This window comes from Callorhinus ursinus, unplaced genomic scaffold, assembly GCF_003265705.2.
Source record: "Callorhinus ursinus isolate GAN/ISIS: 27379988/994484 unplaced genomic scaffold, GSC_fseal_2.0 scaffold30, whole genome shotgun sequence".
Taxonomy (NCBI): Eukaryota; Metazoa; Chordata; class Mammalia; order Carnivora; family Otariidae; genus Callorhinus; species Callorhinus ursinus.
This window is the reverse complement of record NW_027397092.1, coordinates 11,042,388-11,064,662: the sequence shown is the minus strand read 5'-3', so window position 1 is coordinate 11,064,662 and position 22,275 is coordinate 11,042,388. Positions and strand designations below refer to the sequence as shown.

Genomic DNA, 22,275 nt, shown 5'->3' with positions numbered 1-22,275 from the left:
TTTCTTCCCATGAGTGTGCAGCCACGGAAAAGAGGCTGAGTCATTAGGGGAAGAAAGACACACAAGACCACATCCACGGGGGCTCAGTGACCTGTCAGTCTAGGAGCCTCGGGCCACTGTACAATGTACCTGTTCACATCATCATTTTGTTGTCAAAGCTCCTTTTTTTTTTTTTTTTGCTTTCTTCCTTTTGCTCCCTGCTTCAAACTTATTTTTGGAGCATTTTCGTGACCTTGACCATGAGATGAAGTAATGATGCCACTTCTCAAGGGAAATGTGTTTAAGATGTGCTGGTTCATGAAAGAAAATCATCAGTCAGAATTCCCCAAGGACTTAACCTTCATCTGCATTTCAAAGAGAAAAGCTGCTTTCTTCCCCCACACAGAGACCTCCAGCACTCCTTCTTCTCCTCTGTCGCTCGCCAGCTTGCCTGAATAAGAGTAGACTTTTTTTTTTTTTTCTCTTTAGAGTCTCATGGCATGGCTGCAATAGTGATTTTGATGGCAATGGTGATTTTTATCCTTTCTCTGTGATTCTTTCTGTAAGTGGAAGAGGGGAAAGAATCAAGTGGTTCTGTCTTCTGACAACAGGGCCATGCAAGTCTCTGTTCACACCCCACCCCCACTCCCCAACCCTTCATGGATTGGGAGTCTTTTTTTTTTTTTTTTAAGTAGACTCCATACCCAACATAGGGCTTGAACTCACAACCCCGAGATCAAGAGATGGATGTTCTACTGACTGAGCCAGCCAGGTGCCCCAGGAGTCGGTTTTTTTATTTTTAATTGCTTATGATTGCAGTCTTACTTTATGGGTATTTGAAACTCCTCCTGACTAGTCGTTCAGGGTGTCCTGAAGGGAAATGCGAGCAGCCTTCTGGCGCACCTGGATAAAGAGAACACAGATGTGAAGCTGGCCACGTGGAAGAGAGCAGGGACAGGGCTGAGTGCCGGGGCTCCAGAGCTGGGGTAACAGTATGGGAACCTGAGTGGCCTGAGGCGGAGAGGACTGTCCTCGCTGGGCTTGGCTGAGCGCCCGGGAGCTGACAGGGTCTGGACCAGTTTCCATTGGCTGTCAGTCTTCATGTGAGTGGGAATTTTGCTGTGCTTGCTCTATCTCATCTCATTTGCCGCCTGCCCAGAAGTCACTTAGGGGCATTACTCGGGCTTACAAATGTAGCTTTCTCTTTCTTTGGACACTCAGTGAAGATGCTTCCCAGGGATGCCTTAAAAACAGCTGTTGGGCCCCGGCAGAGTCCTGGATCCCTTGTGTGCTGGGAGAAAGGGGCTTCAGGGCTTACGGTGTAGAGGGTTGATTGTTTCAATACATGTCTATGGGCAATGGATGCCACTGTTACCTTCTGGAATACACATGTGAGGTGCTGGTCTTAACCACTCTGGACCTACCACTACAACGTCTGTTTTTCTTTCATTCTGGGTGAATTCTACCTAGTAAAACTGTGCTAACATTCCTGGCAAAATTGCTGTTCCTTCCTCTCTGTTTCTACCTTTGCCTATTCTTCCCTTACTGTATATTATACACACACACATATTATGACACATATGTTATATATTACATATATGTATATGCACACATATATCACACACATCACACACATCACACACATATATACCATACACATATATTACATACATACCACACAATACATATACACATGTACATACATGTGCATATGTTACACATGCACGCATATATTACATATATGTATATGCACGTGTATATATTATATATTGCATATATAATATATACACACACACACGTACTACTCCTGATAAATTTTAAAGAAAGAATGGACCACATTTTTTTTTTTAAAGATTTTATTTATTTGACACAGAGAGAGGCACAGCAAGAGAGGGGAACACAAGCAGGGGGAGTGGGAGAGGGAGACGCAGGCTTCCTGCGGAGCAGGGAGCCTGATGTGGGGTTCAATCTCAGTATCCCGGGATCATGACCTGAGCTGAAGGCAGATGCTTAACAGACTGAGCCACCCAGGTGCCCCAGAATGGACCACATTCTTATTTGCTAAAGGAAAGAAACCCAACTACTTACCTCATTTGAAAAACCATGTTTTTGGTGAATTGACACACATAAATCTCAATCTGTTAAGTACTTATTTAATTAAATACTTTTTCACTGGGGAAGCAGTTGCATGGGAAAAGCTGAGGCACAGCTTACTTGTGGTTCATGGTTCAGATACGCACATGTTTTTAAATGTAATTACTTTTGAAGATGTTTGATTTCATGAAATAAATTATTCTTGCTTCCATCTACTAAGACACAGAAAGATGTTTCATAAATTGATGTAAAACTGGTCTCTATTAGTATGTCTAGTCTCAGTCTCAAATCTATGAGATTTCGATATTTGAAGAAATATGGCAAGACCATAAAAGCAGCTCTTATTGAGAATTTGGAATTCAGTAATTTTGAGAGATTTAAAAGAAGTTTGAAAAAATACATAGCTAGTTTTTCATGCTGACTTTAAGTGAGAGTTGAATTTACTTTCCCATTACAATTTTTTGAGTGGGTGACACTAGAAAAGAATAATTTTTTTTAAACAGAATTGATGCTTCAGAAAATTCCTTCTTCCTTTTGAAATTGTAAAAAGACAATTTCTTTCCAAAGCATTAAGTACTAGCTTCTTCTAGAATAGATTCTTTTTCCAACAACAAGCTCGAAATGATTCAGGAAAAATTATTTTTTCAAGACTTGGGGGGCGCCTGGGTGGCTCAGTCAGTTAAGTGTCGGACTCTTGATCTCAACTCAGGTCTTGATCTCAGGGTGGTGAGTTCAAGCCCCACATTTGGCTCCACACCCGGTGTGGAGCCTACTTAAAAAAAAAAAGAGTATTATATCTTGGGTGAGGTAGGTAGAGCTCACCATGGGAGAAGCTGATAGGTGCTAGCTTTCTCTGTTTCTCCTACTCTCTTGGAATAACCAAATATCTCCAAAGAACAGCCAGGATAAAAATAACACAAAACATCCAAAGAGCACATACTATAAGAACACTAGCAAATGTGGTAATTTATTTTATGCTGCCAGCATGAGGGTAATGGAGCTATGATGATTGACAGTTCTTGTGTGATATCAGTAAGATTCATTATCTGTGGGACGTTTCCTGTGCTGCGCATAGATTTACTATGAGCTGATCCTGCATAGGCAGGCATGTGGGGGAAAATGTAGCAGCAATCTAGAAAGGGAAATGGCCTGGGATGATAGCCTGGCTGCAAGTAAGGATGTTCTTGTGTTGAAGATCAGTGCAGTTGAAAGGATTTAGGAGTCAGATTATCAAGGTAGTCACTGGAGGGCTTAATCATTGCCCTCGACATTTCTTCTGTGCAGTGATATGAATGGGAAGGATGATGTAACAATCACAGTCCCCTGAACAAGGTACTTCAGGTTCCCCAACTCTATAGTAGCTAGGTAATTCAAGACCAAGCATTTAGAAGTACAACCTAGTGGTAAAAGATTTGAGGAGTCGGGGACAATGATTAGAGGGCTGAAAGCAATTATGGGAATATTTGCTTCTGTCAGCTGTGTGTCTTACAGTTCTAGGGTATTGCTCTGGGGTGCTGAGGTTTTATTGCAAATTTCTAGTCAACTTGAAATCTAGGGTCTTAGTATTAAAGGTATTGAATTTGCTACACAATTCTGAAATTATGTGGTTGGTTACACCTATATTGCAATAATTAAAATTATGTTCTGTAACCTAAAATGGCATGGTGGAAAAGAATAAGCTTTGGGTTTGGATTCGGATGATGTAATTTCCAGATTTGGACCTCCTACTTCCAACTCTCTGTATGGGGGACAAATCATGTAGCCTCTGTATGCCTGAGTTATTTTGTCTATAAAATGGCTCCTACCTTCTCTACGTGAGGGCGTGAGAATCAAGACGTGCTGCCCTTGAGAGTTTTGAAATAACAACAGTAAACAAGGGAGATTTCCTTCCTTGCATTTTTCCTTTGCTGTATTGTTTTTGTCCTTTCATCCTTGGTTTTGATGATTTGTGTCATTCGCCGAAGAGGTGTCACTGATTTAAGCCGTCTTAGCTCCTTTACCGGAAGTGTACATAATACATTTAAAAATGAGCCACTTTTATTATTGTCTACATCTTAGAAGTTCTAAAGTCCATAATTTTAACTTCTAGAAATATTCAGAAGAAAGATGTCTCTAATTGGTGATTTAATAACGTGAAATTTGATTTACATATTAATAGTTTATTTTTTCTCTCTAAACTTTAAAAGTACTTAGAGTCTAATTTATGTACACTACCTGTACTGTCACAGAGCAAAAATGACATGACTCATGCGGTTTGCTTAGAATTGGAGAACACATACATTTTACGATTTCTTCCTTCTCTTGGATACTTTTGTGGTGGATGGAGCACTGTTTGAGGATTTCATCTGGAGCATGTTAAGGAAAATTATAATTTCAAAGCTCTGGCTCGTTCTTCCCCTGTTAAGGTTGGAAATTCAGGCTGAGTTATTTAGAAAAGCCTAACCGTGGCTTTTTTGGGTTATGAAACTCAAGCTCTCTGACCACCACCACCACCATGACCTTAGCTGGAAAAGGGCCCTTGATTGAAAAGTGTTAAAGTGTCCTGTCAAAGTTTGGTGTTCTTCTGCTGCGGTATATGCCCTGAAACTAAGGTTTGTGGAGTTTCAGCAACTGGATGAGATCTGTGGAGTAAAGCAGGAGAAATTCCCACAAGTGGGGATAGCCAAATAAACTTTAAGAATGTTAAGATCTTGGTGCGCCTGGGTGGCTCAGTTGGTTGGATTGCTGACTTTTGATTTCGGCTCAGGTCATGATCTCAGGGTCTTGGGGGACTGAGCCTGTGTCAGGCTCCGTGCTCAGCGGGGCATCTGCTTAAGGATTCTTTCTCTCCCTTTCCCTTTGCCCCTCATCCTGCTTGGACTCTTTCACTCTCTCAAATAAATAAATAAAATCTTAAAATAAATTAAGAATGTTAAAATCTTGTTTTATGCTGTGTTGTCATTTCCCCTCTGTTATTCCCAAACCCTTGGGAGGAATCTGTTAAATCCTACAGCCCTTCTGTTAGTGGTGCTTTAGGGAGTGACAAAAGGGGAACTGTTATTTACATCGGGGTGGGTGCAGGATTGCCTACAGTGTCGGGGCCTGGGCTTGGATATTAAATTAGATATTAAAGAAGAATGTACACCCAGAAGAGTGGCCTAGGGGACATCTAGATTGTATTAGTGCTATAGGAAAAATTGTGAAGTCCTTGTAACCGGGTACAAAAATTACTGCGTGATATAGAGGTTTGATGTTCAGAATAAAGCAATTGGTCCCTGGGAGATGCAAACAAGTTCTGTCAAGTACGTGGGATGTAATTGATGCCCCCCCCCCCGAGATAATTCCAAATATTACATTTTATTGCCTTGGATATTGACCACATCTATTAGCAAAATTCATTTCAGCATTGCCCATATAGGAAATTCTTTGGATACTCATTAGAATTCTTTTTGACATCTTACTGATTCTCTCATTAATTAATGAGTTAAATAAAATCTTGACATGTACTCATTTGGTATATGTATGAAAATCATGAATCTACCTATTTAAAAACTATCTTTTGACACAAGTTTCTTCAGTGCCGATGTGATCATGCTAATTTTTCAAATGACTGATTTCCTGACCCCTTCTTTTCTTTTTTTTAAAGATTTTATTTATTTATTTATTTATTTATTTATTTATTTATTTATTTATGAGAGCAACCGAGAGAAAGCAAGAGCCAGGGGTAGAGGGAGAAGCAGACTCCCCGCTGAGCAAGGAACCTAATGTGGGGCTCAATCCCAGGACCCAGGGATCATGACCTGAGCGGAAGGCAGACCCTTAACCAACTGAGCCACCTGGGTGCCCCCCTTCTTTTCTTTAGTACCAAATTCCCGTCTTGTGGGAGACACTGGATGATTTCTACCTCTAACCCTCACTCACGGACACTGACTGTATCCTCACTCTCCCACACTTCAGACAGAAAGGCAAAGGAACAGGGATTAGCTGCCCGAGGGCCCACTCTGAGAGGTGGCATGCTCAGAAAAAAATGATTAGTGCACCCAGGTCTGTGCCGACACACAAAAATGTAGTATCCCTGATTTTCACTCCCTTACTCTCTTTTAGGAAGTTATTGCATATGGGGAATGGTGTGGGCTGAATTATTAAAATTATAAATGAATCACAATATGTGATAGCTATAATGATCATCACTGATATAAATTTCAATCAGTAATAAAATCAAGCAGTTAATAGAGGGTTCAGGAACATAACTTGAAATTGACACGTTTGTGGAACCAGGGAGATTTACTCTTGGATTCATAGTTTCCAATCAGAGATATTAAGTCTTTCCCTATTTCCAACTGTTTGATTTAACGTTATGTTATCCAGAGACAGAGGAATTTGGAACATATAATTTCCTTCCACAAGGAGATAAGAGGTCAGATCCTATGATCATTTTTGCTCAAGAATGTTAATTTCTTGTTAAGATGAATGAAGTCTCCTCTTAGCATGGCTAACATTATAATACTTCTTGTCTTTCATTTGTGATTTATCAGGAAATTGATTCGTAAAGTGCTCCTCAGAAAATACTGGATTCCCAGATTGGTATGTTTAGCTATTTCAAATATAAACAAGACTTTCCTAATATAACTTCTATTAATCCATACCGATTTCACAGTCTTTTAAAAAAACTTTTTTTTATTATTGAAGTATAGCTGACATACAATGTTATTAGTTTCAGGTGTACAACATAGTGATTTGACAATTCTATACATTACTCAGTGCTCACTACACTAAGTGTGGTCACCGTCTCTTAACATTGTAATACAACAGGATTACAGTATTATCGACTGTATTTCCCATGCTGTACTTTTCATCCCTGAGACTTACTTATCTTATAACTGGAAGTTTGTACCTCTTAATCCCCTTCACCGTTTTCACCCACCCCTCTATACCCTCCCCCTCTGGTGACCACTAGTCCTCTGTATCTATGAGTCTGTTTCTGTTTTGTTTGCTTGTTTGTTTTTTTTAGATTTGGCATACAAGTAAAATCATATGGCATTTGCCTTTCTGTCTAACTTATTTCACTTAGCATAGTACCCTCCAGATCCATACGTGTTGCAAATGGCTATTATTCTCTCTCTCTATATAGACCACATTTTTTTTACCTGTTCATATATCAGTGGACACTCAGGTTGTTTTCATATCTTGGTTATTGTAAATAATGCTGCAATAAACATAGGGGTGCAAATATCTTTTGAGTTGGTGTTTCTATTTTCTTTGGGTAAGTATTCAATGGTGGAATTACTGGATCATAGGGTAGTTCTATTTTTAATTTTGTGAAGAACCTCCATGCTGTTTTCCACAGTGGCTGCACCAGTTTGCATTCCTACCAGCAGTGTAAGAGGGTTCCTTTTTCGCTACATCCTCATGAACTCTTGTTCTTTCCTGTCTTTTTGATACTGGCTATTGTGACAGGTGTGAGGTGAGATCTCATTGTGGTTTTGATTTGCATTTCCCTGAGGGTGAGTGATGTTGCGCATCTTTTCATGCTATTTTACAGTCATTTAATTTTCATCGAGGCCTTCAGATTTTCTGTTTTCTGTTAAACTCATCATTAAAATAAGCCTAATCTGTGATTTCCTTCTCTGACAATGTAAACTCTGGCATGTTATTTTTATAACCAAAATAACTTTGTTCTTATTTATTATCAATCATTGTAGAAAAATTAGCAAATACAGGGGTGCCTGATTGGCTCAGTGGGTAGAACATGTGATTTTTTAATCTCAGGGTCTTGAGTTCAAGCCCCATGGTGGGCATGGAGCCTATGAAAAAAATATGTAGAAAATACAGATAAAAAAATGAATTCTCCCTCATGACTCTGTCCCTCAGAAATGAGAACCATTAATGCCTCCAGTATGTCATTTCAGATATTTTTCTATGGATAAATGTGGATTTTACTTTATGCACACATACATATTTAAAAACATACAATCTTGCTGTTAAAAAAAATCTTTTTTCACCAAAAAGAAATAAATGAAACCTTCTCATGTTGATTATAGATGTTCTAGAGCATGTATTCTTAACCATGGGCTCTGGAGTCTGACCAACTGAAGTCCCTCTTCCAGTTGTGTGAACTTGGGAAATCACTTACTCTTACTAAGCCTCAGTAATTTCGTCTATAAAATAGATTTAACATTCACTACCTCCTTTATGGGTACGTTGTGATGATTAAATAAAATAGTGCTTGTAAAACATTGAACACATAGGAGCATTGCATAAATGCTAACTGTTATAATTTCCCTATCATCAAATATGACTGTATTTTGACTGGTCTTACAAGTTGAATTAAGAGAATGAATTGGGGTTGAGGTAACGGGGCCAGGAGAGATAGATTGTTTTTCTTGAATTGTCTTTAGAGATAATCAGTATGTTTGATAATCTGATGCTGTAACTGGAAAACTGTGAATAGTTTTCTTGATGACATTATGCTTGGTTAGTGGGTTGGATCCATTTACCTGCAGGGTTAAGGGTTACAGAGTGATTGCTTATAACTGAAGGTGAGCTACATTGTCCATTATTGGATCAGACTCTAATTCTAGCCTTCAGGAGACAACCAAACTTTTGTGGTTGGCAGCTGTGGAAATTTAATTTTGGTGGAACAGGGCCATTAATGATTAACAAAAGCACTATATGCTTGAGTTCATCTTAACAGCTAAGCTCCTAGTGGGTTTCTGGGGATGCAGAAGTCATGGCAAATTAAATTACATCTAATTCAAAGCAATATTTATTGCATACTGGTCATACAACTGATGCTAAATCCCGTGCCATTTCTCTATTTCAGCAAAGAGATTTTTAAGCGTGGCAGGTAGCAAATTTCTGGAATTTGATCAGTTTTTTGGTCATAAAACCAGTTTAGTTCTTTGATTATATGCCACGATGACTTAATAGCCCTTTTAAAATAAAGATTATTTTACGCTAATTTATTTGTTTTCTCTTTAGGCCTCCATTTATGATAAACTTACAGCAATTTGAAAGGTGGAATTTGTTAAGGGATAGAGTATATTATTTTTGGTCTTAATTGAATCTGCCAGCTCACCATGTTTTGTTTTGTTTTTTTTAAAGATTTTATTTATTTATTTGACACAGAGAGAGACAACACAGCAAGAGAGGGGAGGGGAACACAAGCAGGGGGAGTGGAAGAGGGAGAAGCAGGCTTCCTGCCGAGCAGGGAGCCCGATGTAGGACTCAATCCCAGGACCCTGAGATCATGACCTGAGCCGAAGGCAGATGCTTAACGACTGAGCCACCCAGGCGCCCCCCAACTCACCATGTTTTGATGAAAGACTGGTCACTGATTTTTTGAATATACTTTTTTTTTTTTTTTTAAGTAGGCTGCACACCCAGCGTGGAGCCCATCAAATATTAATTTTTGGCCATGCCTTTTCACATTCCAACCTTTTTAAAAGTAAAGATATTACTAATTTAAGAAAAAAATGTATTTTAAAATAGTGAAATTGTCATAAACAATATAAAGCAAAGGGGTTGGAAGAAAGATACCTATTGGAAAGATAGATCTCAGAGGGTTAAATGAGGGTTCACACATCTGGTGGATAGAAGACCTCAGCTTGGCTTTTTATCCTCAGGTTTATGCTCTTTCTGTGGCACAAAAGAGCTACTTCTGTATGTGTCCTATGAAGTGAACACACAGTCACATGAAATGTATATATGTATTGGAGATGAAGCTTACTGTTCTTTTAGTCCTATTGGAAATCAACATGCTGACTATAATCCACATCAATCCAAAATATTTTTTCTTATCTTTTAAACAAATTAAGAATGAATTCTGGGGACAACTTGGGTGGGTTGTGTCCCTTAAGGAGTCTAGTAGACTTGAACCAAGTCTTCATTGTGATCGAGCAACTTGGGGTGCTGGTTGTTCCCCTGATGGTTTACCCGGGACAGAATCTGAATGTTTGAAGGCCTTTTTTTTTTTTTTTTAAGACTTCATTTATTTGTTAGAGAGAGAGAGTGAGAACGAGAGAGAACAGAAGCAGGGAGGGGCAGGGGCAGAGGGAGAAGCAGACTCCCCACTGAGCAGGGAGCCCGACGCAGGGCTCGATCCCAGGACCCTGGGATGATGACCTGAGCCAAAGGCAAATGCTTAACCTACTGAGCCACCCAGGCACCCCTATTTGAAGGTCTGATGGAGAGCTTTGTTTGTGTGGGCCAGACACCCGTGTCTCCTGATCTGTGTTGTGGTTTCTTTTTTACTTTTCTCTGCTCCCCTTCCTGCTCGAGCCTGGCCTTTCACTTGCATCCCCCACTCAGATTAATGCTCTTTCTGCTGTTCGCCACAGCTTCTTTTATGAATTATGAAGGACTGGCCTGTGTAGATTTTGAACTAAGAAAACATTATGCATAAAATGTAATAAAGTAAAATTACATTTTATTAAAATCCTCCAACTTTAGCATTTTCATGGACGTCATTGAGGATTATAATTCTACTGTCCCTGTGTCTTGTCTGGAAAATGAGAAACTGATAAGAACAGATACTACACTTGATCTTAGCCAAAAGGCCGAGAAACTCATGTCATTTTGATTTCCAATGTGTTGAGATACTCTTTTTTTTTTCCAACTATATTGAGGAATAATTGAAAAATATCATGGTTTGTATTTACAGTGTACAATATGATGATTGATATACATGTGCATTGTAGAATGATTACCAAGATCAAGATAATTAATACATCCAGATGCTCTCTTTCAGTAAAAAATCAAATGGCTTTTTTCAAGAGTAGCTGTGTAAGAATTGTCTTTCTTTTCTTTTTCTTATTTTTTTTTAAAGATTTATTTATTTATTTGAGAGAGAGAGAGAGAGTGTGAGCGAGTGGGGGACTGGGCAGAGGGAGAGGGAGAGAGAATCCTCAAGCAGACTCCCCCCCGATCATGGAGCCCAACGTGGGACTTGATCCCAGGACCCTGATATCATGACCTGAGCCAAAATCAAGAGTTGGACACCCAACTGACTGAGTCACCCAGGTGCCCCCTCTTCTTCTCTCTCTTTTTTTTTAAATTAAGTTTTTAATTTTAATTGCAGTATAGTTAACATTTGGTGCTATATTAGTTTCAGGTGTACAATATAGTGGTTCAACAATTCCATACATGACTCAGTGCTCATCATAGCTGTACTCTTTAATCCCCATCACCTATTTCACCCATCCAACCACCCTCCTGCCCTCTGATAGCCACCAGTTTGTTCTCTGTAGTTAAGAGTCTGTTTTTTGGTGCAGGGGCACCTGGGTGGCTCAGTTGATTAAGAGACTGACTCTTGATTTTGGCGCAGGTCATGATCTCAGGGTCATGAGATCAAGGGCTGTGTTGGGCTCCCTGCTGAGCATGGAGTCTGCTTAAGATTCTTTTTCTGCCTTTACCCTTGCCACTCCTCCCTCCCCCCTCCACGTGCTCTCTCTCTTAAAAAAAAGAAAAGAGTCTGTTTCTTGATTTGTAACACTCTTTTTTTGCCTTTGTTCATTTGTTTTATTTCTTAAATTCCACATATGAATGATGTATAAGAATTTTCTAATCCTTATGGAGTTGTTCAAAGCTTAGCTATTTAATACTTTGTTATGTCATAAGTTACTAATATTGATTTCATATAACAGAATCCTCTTTACCATGTTTTGTTTTATGTTCATTCTATATTACAATATAATATATTATAAATATATAAATATACACATATTTTTTCCCAGGGACAAAAATAATGGCATAGCATCCCCTTGTATGTTTCTAACAAATTTTCTGCTGTAAAACACCATAATAACCAAAAAGTAGAATATAAAACTTGAAAGGAATGCTATCTTACAGAATTCTGAATAAACCATAAATAAGTATACTAGTTGTAGGACCTTTAATGGTAAGCTTTTTTATTTTAATGTTGCTCTACTTGTGATTATCTCTCACCCAGATGATAAGTGTTTAATTTAATTTATTGGTGTCACTGTATTATTCTATTTCTAAAACACATTATAACATGCAATACAATTATATTTGCCCAGAGAGCATATTTGCTCAGGGATCTGTTATTGTATATTGCATTAATTTTATCTAAAACTACATATGAATGACACTATGTTGTCAGAGGAACTTGTATTCATTTTCAAACTTGGCCTTTTATGGGTCCTTATCACTAAATAGATAACCCGATTTCTTGAGTCTCAGTGTCCTCGTTGATAAAAATGGAGTGTGTGAAGATTAAAGTATCAAGCACAGATGGAAGACGGAGAAAAATCTCAGTACCTGCTGGTTGTCCTTCCTTCCTTCATGTCTATCAGCAAAGTAAATGGAAGAATAGAGCCTGCCATGGGTTGAAACCTGTCCTCCCAAAAGACATGTTGACGTCCTAACCCACTATACCTCCGAATGTGACCTTATTTGGACGTAGGGTTGTTGCAGGTATAATCAGTTAGGATGAGGTCATACAGGAGTGTGGTGGACCTTTAATCCGGTATGACTGATGTCCTTATAAGAAGGAAATGTGGGCACAGACACGCAGAGGAAGTGGCCATATGAAGACTGAGGCCCAGCCTGGAGTTGCTCCTGTAGATAAGGAGTGCTTGAGCTTGTTACCAGAAGCTGCAATTGACAAGAAGGATCCTCCCCCAGAGGCTTTGTGAGGGGCGTGTTCTTGCCGACACTTTAATTTCAGAATTTTGGCCTCCAGATCTGTGAGAGACAAAATTCTGTTATTTAAGCCACCCAGTTTGGGATACCTTGTCATGGCAGCCCTAGGAAACACATACAGAGTCCGAGGGGACCTGGCTGTCCAAGGCATTCTAGATCAGATCCTGGCTCAGATCCTGGATTGTGCTTGGTCATCAAGCACCTTGAGAATCTGGGACTGAGATGCCGCACTGTGTGCGCAACTTGAAATGGGTGTGAGCCATACCAATAGTTTATGTTGAAAATCTTAAATTTGGGAGGTCATGAATCCCTTTGAAAATCTTATGGATGCCACTTTCAAAGCAAGGGGAATGCACACATAGACCTATAACACTTTACATTGAATTTTATGGCATTCACAATGTCTCTAGGGGATTTATGGTACAAAGTTAAGAATTCCTCTCAAAAGAATTTCACTCTCAAAAAACAAGAAAAAATATAGCTGACCAGACACTGAACAAGTGATGTAATCAAATTCATGTTTAACAAAACAAGGGTTACTAGAAGTTGGCAGATGGAGAGATCACCTTGGGACTTTTATGTATGAACACAAGAGTTTGTCTCTTAATTTACATTTGCCCCCATGGCATTGTGGGAAGTGAGTAAGACCTAATTATATAACAGCCAGCATTTATTCTGTTCTGGGTATTGTGATAGGTGCTTTCTGTTCATTATCTCTAAGTGCAGGCCTGTATTGGGGGTGGTACCATTTAGCCCTCTTTCACTCCCATTCATAAAATCTCAAATTCTGACTTTTGATGTTTTCTGCAAATTAGGTTGTACTTACAGGCACATGGATACATTAGGAGAATCTAAGAATGTACTCAAAATGTGATTTTATATGTTTGGTCCATCAATAGGCCATACTGTCTGGAGTGCAATTTGAAGGAGTTTTTTAATACATCCTGAAATTGTCATACAAATAGCATAATTATATATGTGTAGTATGCCTATATGTATATATACAAATATAGACATATGACAATATATGCAAATGTATACACACACGTATATTTTGCAGGCGTTAGTTCAAGTTTTAAAAGTATCTTACCATTTTTGAAATCTCATTTTCACATTTGTCCCTTTTTCAGCATACTTGGGATCTCAGACACTAGCAGCAATCTGTGGGTCTCTCTTGACCTTGGGGAGGCTTTCCAAACCACAGCTCCTCAAGGTGCCCCATTCCAGGGAAGAAGGGAAGGGGCTTTCTCTCCAGGTCTCCTCAGAGTTGGCTTCAGCAGGCCTGGGTCAGGCCTGGGTGGATTGATTTTTATCAGCTTCTCTGGTGATTGTGGAAGATAGGGCAGTTTAAGAACCTCTGGCTCAGAGAGAAGAAAGAGCTTGAGGGCTCCGTAGGGAAAGGATTTGGATTTCCCCATCACCAAAGCTCAGAGTCATTGCCTCAGAAACCATGGTGCATACCAGCTGTGCCCCGCTACAGAGGTTTCATGTTTGGAAAATCTCAGAGCAATGACAGTCAACCAGCTTCGAAGAGCACCTAAGATACTTGACTGCTGTCGTAAGGCAGAGAGGCCGCGATGCTCAGATGGCCGACTCTAAAATGGAAGATAGAACTGATTTCCCAATTCTGCACCCTTGTTCCCGAGCAAATGACTGCTTGGCTCCTATGAAAAATGATGTTGTTGTGACAGTTCTTTCATTGTTCTAAGAAAAAAAATGCATGCAAATTATCAAAGGAAATGAAGGTACTAGATTCAACAATACTTGAATTAAAACAGCAACGATGCCCACAGAATAGGGCAACTGAAACCAGAAAGACAACCTCAGATCCTTGTTCGGGCATCTCAGGCCATTGCAGTAAGGCAGGTCACACTGAACAATGGGCTCCTGGCCATTGTCATTGTTCCAGTCGTCCTGGAGAGTACACCGATGTAGGAAAATGCTTGGAGCAATGTCCTTGTCCCTCCCTTAAAAGTTAATAATTTAAACGCGTAGTATCACAAGGAAGTTGGGCACAACAAAAGCTAATGTTTCTACGTCTGACAGCTTCGAGTCCATAAGAAATAGTTTAATAGAAATGAAAACAAATTTTCTTTTCTTTAAAGTAAGTGTGTGTGTGTGTGTGTGTGTGTGTGTGTGTGTGTGTAAATATTCTGGATCTGTTGGGTATCTCAGATGTAGCAGTGCAACCTTTACTCACCAAAAAATGACTTCACAAAACAATCATAACAAAGATCGAGTTCTTTTGGGAATTGTACTGATTGCCATAAACCAATCTCAGTCTTCAGATCCTCCAGAAACTTCTGTAACTCTTAGAATATTCATTTTTAATTTGTGGATGTTTTCCAACGGTTTGTAAACTTTAAGATGCAACAAACTTATTTTTACTCTGCGTTAATGTCTTAGCTTTTGTTGCAAACAGAAGACTCAGGGTATAATTCTTCTTGATTAAACCCCATGTTCTTGCTCCTGGGTATCCTGTAACTGATGAGCAATACCTTATGTATGTAGGAAAAAGACATGCAAACACATGTACTCTGTATTGCTTACGCCCACCAGTTCTAAATAAATGATCCTCAATGATTGTGTGGGAGGTCTTAGCACAGCTCACAACAGACTTTTACCTATTCATCTGTGTAGTAGGTGTAGAAAAATGATTGAGAGGGAGGTTCTGGCCATTTACTTTTAGCTTGGGAGACCTTAGACCCCACTGGTAGTTCTCTAGTAACAGACTGTTAATCAAGGCTCCAGTGACTCTCTTCAAGTGACTGCTCCTTTCTTTTGAATAAATGAAGAATGTTCTCCTATGAGAGCAGTAGGCCTTTGGCTTATACTTTGTTAATTAAGAAAGGTGTTCCTGATGGGTTAAAAAACATTTTTTTTAATGCACTTGTATTGAATGTACCAGTACTAAATCTTCAAAACTTTAAATTCTTCCATCCTGTGAAAGGGGGATTAAACTTTGTTTTACCCTCTTAGGTTCTGTGCCTGGGTCTGAAAGTTAAATTAGCAGGAGAGAGGCACACAAATTTCGTTTAATATCTTACATGCACACAAGAGTCCTCATAAAAGAAACGAAGAGTTGAAGAAGGAGATAGAACCAAGAGCTTATAAAACTTTTTTAAAACAATGAAATGATACATTTGTGGAGAAGTGACGAGACGAAGGAATTTTGTTGGAGGGCAGTAAATTGTGGGACAGTGAGAGTAGGAAACTAACAGAGATAAGGGTTATTTTTAGTAGATTTGTTTAGATAGCTCTATTTTGGCATCAACTGTCAGTCTGTGATGAAAATATTCTTCACTTCCTGGTACAGGGAGGACATTTTTCTCATGGGAAATTTCATGACTTGTTTTTAGGTAGAAGGAAGATGTCATAGAACTCTTTCTGCACCGGCTGTTTCTCAGGAGCTTTCTACCAAAGTGGCATATTTTGGGGGTGATATGTTCTGAACCCCTTCATCTGTTTGCCTTATTAATTATTGCCTCACTTTCAAAAACATCATATGCTCTTAGAAGCCATCGAAATAAATACCCTTGAAAATTCGATTTATGCCAGTTGACAATTTCAGTAATTTCTCCAAAATAATTTATTTACAATTAAGAGCCCTAGTAAAATAAATTCTTAAAACAAATCCCTCAGAGGATCTTTTTACTAGGGAAAATACAGTCCTTAAAGGAGGATTTCCAGTATAATCTGGGATTTCAAGGCACTGTGCTCAAGTTTTCAAGTAAGACATACTTCTTATTCTTTTTTTTATATTTTTAAAAGTTTTTATTTAAATTCCAGTTAGTCAACATACAGTGTCATATTACTTTCAGGTGTACAGTATAGTGATTCAGCACTTCCATACCTCACCTGGTGCTCATCACAGCAGGTGTACTCCTTAACTCCCATCACCCTCCCCTCTCCCCCCCACTTCCCCTCTGGTGACAATTTTTTCATAGTTAAGAGTCTTTTTCTTGGTTTGCCTACCTCTCTTTTTTTTTTTTATGTTATGTTAGTCACCATACATTACATCATTAGTTTTGGATGTAGTGTTCCATGATTCATTATTTGCGTATAACACCCAGTGCTCCACGCGGTACGTGCCCTCTTTAATACCCATCACCGGGCTAACCCATCCCCCCACCCCCTCCCCTCTAGAACCCTCAGTTTGTTTCTCAGAGTCCATATTCTCTCATGGTTCGTCTCCCCCTCCGATTTCCCCCCCTTCATTTTGCCCTTCCTACTATCTTCTTTTTTTTTTTTTTTAACATATAATGTATTATTTGTTTCAGAGGTACAGGTCTGTGATTCTTCTTATTCTTAAAGACTTTATGAGGATGGTATCTCTGGAGCATGAATAATTATGATACCAAGCCAATACGAAGGCTTACGAGAGGTGAAAGAGTGAGAGATCCCATTCATTTAAGACACCAGAGAAACTTCCAGAGGGGAGGAGGTATTTACAATATTCCTGAAATATGGATAAAACTTAGCTAGCCTGGAGTGAATGGGGAGGATGTAGTTACGAGTTTGTGTTTGACCAACAGTGAGAAAGTAGAAAACAGCTTGACATGCTTAGGAATCATTCAGTTCTTCTAGGGGGGCAATGTCATGTTGTCCATTAGAATCAAGCTGAAGCTTTGTTATTTGGTTTTTGATGCTGTGGTAAGGAGGGACGATGTGGCTGAGCTGTGTTTGAAAAAGGTTGTGTGGTGCCCGGAACAGACAAAAGTGGGGAGGCAGGTTGAAGTGGTACAGGAGTCTTAAGGAGAACCTGAACTGGAACTTGGGCAGTAGGAATCTTCCTGAGGGAACCGCTGGCATTGATTAAATGAATATCTGGGAAGGCCAGCTCTAAAACTTGGGGACTGGGGGAATGATAAAATCATTAACAGAGATAGGGAGGTCAGTCAGGAGGAAAGGCTGGGATGAAAGGGAAGGTGATCCTGAGGAGATGCCAAGAGAAAGAGAGAAAGGGTGGAGAAAGATGGTAGGTAGGGAGAAATCAAGGGAAGTAGGGCAGGACATCAACATCCATTGAAGGAAAGTGAATGGGGATGAGCTCGAGGTGGCCACCGAATTTGTTCATTAGGAGAAGGTTATTGGCGAACCTTGGGAGACTGGTTTCAGTGCAGCCCTAGGTGTAGAAGGACATTGAGAAGAGCGGAAAAGAATGGGTGTAGACAGTAGGGTATAGCTCTTTGAAGAAGTGTGATGGATAATGTGCTTATGTTTTTAGTAAAGTTTACTGATGAAGTAAGGGATGAAAGTAGTGAAGAAAATTGTGTCAACTATACTCAAATAATAATTAGAAAAAAATGGTGAAGAAAATTGAGGAGAGAGTAGAACTCACTTGTTTAGCACCCTGTGTGCTATGCCTGGCACCAGGCAGGGAGATGAAATGATCAGCAAAACAGACGGTCTCTGCCTCAGGAGACCGGGAATGGGGAAGACAGATAGTTGTCAAAGAAGCCCAGTTATTTAAATGCAAACTCTGGACAAGTGCTGTGAAGAACAAATACAGGCGACTATGAGAGAATAGGCAAGAGATCCAGTCTGAGGTGGTGTCAAGGAATGCACCCTGAAGAAATGAGCTGAGAGCTGAAAGGAAAGAGTGGGGGTGGGAGAAGCCGAGAGGAACAACATAGCCGAGTGGAACAGTCTGGGGTTGGGGGGGGGTAGTTGGCAGGAGGCAGGGTTGGGGCTAGACATGCATGGCCTGTTGTAGGTGCCCAAAAAAGTCTAGCGTTAAGGAGAGGTCTGCCTTTTTTGTGTTCTAGGGTAGATTAAAAAGGCAGATGTTGGGTGTGAATGGCAGGGAGCTGCCAGGGCATGCGGAAGGAAAATTGAAGATTTCAGGAGTTGTTTTGTCGTATGCCAGGTTAATAATACAAGCCAGTGATTATTAACTCTAAATGCTGTTTTATTTTACTGAAGAGCTTGAAATAAATGTTTCCTGAGAACTAATATTCAGACCTGCAGTTTTCAGTAAGGGCGCCTTGTTTGAGGCAACAAATGTATTTCTGGAGAATTGTGGCTAATTCACATTTTTGTAAATTGACTAATTTTAAACACAGCAGGGAGTATGCTTTTTAAAGGAAACCTATGGTGCATCCTTTTATAAAGTACAGAATCTTTTTGGAAAACAAATGTGTTTTGTAAATCTCTCCTTTAGTGGATGGGAAGAGTATGCTACTGTGCTGAGAGCCATGTATATTCATATATACTTAGGATTCGACAATGAGCAAAGAAGTTCTTTCAAAAACAAGAGCCGCTTCCCTTCAAATTCTTTGGCCTGTAAATATTTTAGTAGGAGGCCCAATCTCTCTGTCATCTGGCTTATTTTTAGAGCGCTCACTGATATAAATAATCTCTGGTTTCATTTTAACTGAAGATCACAACTTCTTGAGAATCCTAAAGAGGTATTTTCAGAAGAATGGGGCAGATGTCTGTATGTTTCAAGATATGCACTTTTGTTTGTTCATGTTCTTCTTGAGGAGCTGCCCAGAAAAAAACAAAACAAAATCAAACCAAGAGCGGTATCTTTGTGGAAAGAGACGGCATGGATTTCCTTGATGACTCATTCTCAGGCAGTTGATGTGAGAGCATTCAGGCAATGTGATTCTGATGTGGGATTGTGTTGTTGGGGCATCTAGGGTGATTTTTGACAGACATTACCTTGGAGATTGATTGTGATTTTTTTTTTCTTGTTTTAATCTTGGCTTCTAGGTCTACTTGATATGGAATTTATCTAGAGAAGAGGAATCTTTTTCAATGGCTCATCTTCCTCTGGGATTCATAGATTTCTAAGAAAGTTCTTATGTCTACTCTAGGGTTTGGTATGACAGGTATTTATGTTTGATGCAGAATAAAACAGAAAATACACTTAACCTTTATTCAGCCTGCATTATAAATGTATTCTGCAGGCTTTCAGCCACAGTGAATTATATTAATAACCTGTTATTGTAAAAATGTCAAGAATATTTTCTGTCTCTTGGAATGATTATTTATCTGCTGAAAGTACAGTGTTTATCTTAACACTCTTAACAAGAAGAAGAAGGAAAAACGTGCCTTTTAGTGAAATGTTACTTTTTAAGCAGTGTTTTATTTTTTTTGAGATGAGTCCAAAAAATTACTCCAGAGATGACATAGGGAAAATGTCTAAATGGCACATAGGAAATCACCCTTAGCCCCATTTGATTATATGGAGAACCTATAGACTTTATTTACTCTATCTGTAGCTGCACTAACACATTGATCTCATTGTCCCTAAGTTGATTTGTCATTTAAAAAGAACAAGTGAAATGCTCCATGTATGGAGAGGAAAAAAAAAACAAAACCCCTTAATTTCCTTACCATCCACGTCTATCTGAGAGTACATTCTTTATGAGCACAACATATAAAAAACACTTAAAGATTAGAGATGCTGAGATATCTTCATTGATTCTTGCCTGGGCATGAATGCTGCAAAGAATTAACGTGAGAGGTTGCATTCATATCTGAGTTTAGCATGCTGGCAAACATCTACGGTCCCCTCGGTGATGTTTGCTGGTGGTGGTAGAGATGTGTGGTACTGGATATTCATCTGGTGTTTTAGGTTAAATCACTAGGATAAACTTTGATTTCTTCTCATAGATAGTTGAACATTGTACACTTACTTATTTTTAATATTTAAAAAAAATCACATGAGGATCTGAATTACTGCAATAGCTCTTGGAGTGTCTTTTCTACTTTAGGTCCATTCTTTCCAAACCTTTCCTGTTTATTGTTGCCTGATTCCTATTTCTAGCTGAGATTTGTTGATTCTTTTCTTAAGAACCCATGGTTGGTTCCTATCACCTAGGATGGTGGAGTATACACTTCTTTCTTTTTTTTTTTTTTTTAAGATTTTATTTAATTGACAGAGAGAGAGAGACAGCGAGAGAGGGAACACAAGCAGGGGGAGTGGGAGAGGGAGAAGCAGGCTTCCCGCCGAGCAGGGAGCCCGATGTGGGGCTCGATCCCAGGACCCTGGGATCGTGACCTGAGCCAAAGGCAGTCGCTTAACCAACTGAGCCACCCAGGTGCCCCCTGGAGTATACATTTCAATCTAGCTTTCAGAGTTTCTGTGATCTCATTTTGCCTTGGTAATCCAATACAATCTCCACTTATTAAAAAATGAACCCTCTGAACCAGTTGTGAAGTCTCACTAGTACACTGGTCTCCCTCTGCCCATATACCCTATGTACATGTGTAAACTCTTACCTTTGCTCCTTTTGTTCTTCTAATTTTACTTCACTACGGAATGGCTTCTCTGTCCAGCCTACTTCTTGTCACCAGTGAACGCACACTTCCCACTGGGTGTGCAGGAATGCCTCTCCCCATGATGAGGTCAAGATACTGGTTTCTTAGCTATCTTATATTAAATGTCTGTTGGATTGTATCAGAGTACATTTATATCTAACAATCAGAGCAACTATCCTTTTAAATCCAAGTGGAAAAATGGAAGAAAGGCAAACTAAGGGTAGGAGCTTAAAGAAAACTGAAGCAAGACAAGTGGGAGTTTTTTGAGAATGGGAGCTGTAGGAAAAAGGAGATGAACGTCAGGTATACACCCCTGCCTGAACATCAGGGCTCACTGAGGTCTAAGGTTCCTTATGAAAAGGGATCTCCAGGGAAAGCTCACCTAAGCATCCCAACAGAGAGGTGTAAGACATTTGTGAGTCTATTGGTATTTAGTCATTCACTTTCCATGATTCTTCCCTCCATCTCCCAACTGTAGGTCCCCCAAACTGTGTCTTGCTGTTAGAGAGAGCTGAAATGTACAGATACCTCTAGAGCTGCTGGTTGGATTATATAATGGGGTAAGTAGCACGAGGTGGTGTATTGGTGAGTTATTACATCTAAACATCGATTCCAGCTTTGTTGATCTAGAAATTTCATCCAACAAGATATCCAGAAGCTGATAGTTTTCGAGATACCAGCTCACACTGTCCAAACTCATGAGGTGTGTAAATCAACTTATTAATTGATAGGAGTGGATATTCCTTTCCAGAGACCAGAATGTATTATTTCTGGGCACCCCAGAAACCAGGAAATCTGAAGGAGGGGCAAAGGGTTACTGGGTGAGCATCATAGCCAAACAAAGAGCCCTAGGCCATTTGAAGAGTACTTCCCTTAGTCCAGAGAAAAGTCTGGTGAGCTATTTCTGCACTACAAAAGAGAAGTTAATAATGGCAATGTGAAGAGATTATCTGAAACATGTGCCTGGTCCCTCATAAGAGTCAGAGAAAAGCTACTTGGCTTGGAGAATGCTCTACGATGAAAGTTAGGGAATGGTCAAGAGGAAGACAATAAGAAAAAAGTGTTACTTTTCAAAGAATGCAGAACTTACATTTATAGGAGTAATAGGAATTAATTTCTTTCTTTCTTTCTTTCTTTCTTTTCTTTCTTTCTTTCTTTCTTTCTTTCTTTCTTTCTTTCTTTCTTTCTTTCTTTCTTTCTTTCTTTCTTTCTTTCCTTCCTTCCTTCCTTCCTTCCTTCCTTCCTTCCTTCCTTCCTTCCTTCCTTCCTTCCTTCTTCCTTCCTTCC

The 22,275-nt window shown here is 39.5% G+C and overlaps 1 long non-coding RNA gene and 1 pseudogene across 1 annotated transcript in view; one reads left to right on the top strand and one right to left on the bottom strand.

Annotated features, from left to right (window-relative positions):
• LOC141370283 (uncharacterized) overlaps window positions 1-22,275 on the top strand; it is a 165,577-nt gene that overhangs the window by 137,957 nt on the left and 5,345 nt on the right. The window contains exon 2 of the long non-coding RNA XR_012374189.1: window positions 21,467-21,548. This is a non-coding gene — a long non-coding RNA (uncharacterized lncRNA). The remainder of the gene's footprint in view (window positions 1-21,466; window positions 21,549-22,275) is intronic.
• Window positions 10,448-10,622, bottom strand: LOC112815216 (U2 spliceosomal RNA; annotated as a pseudogene).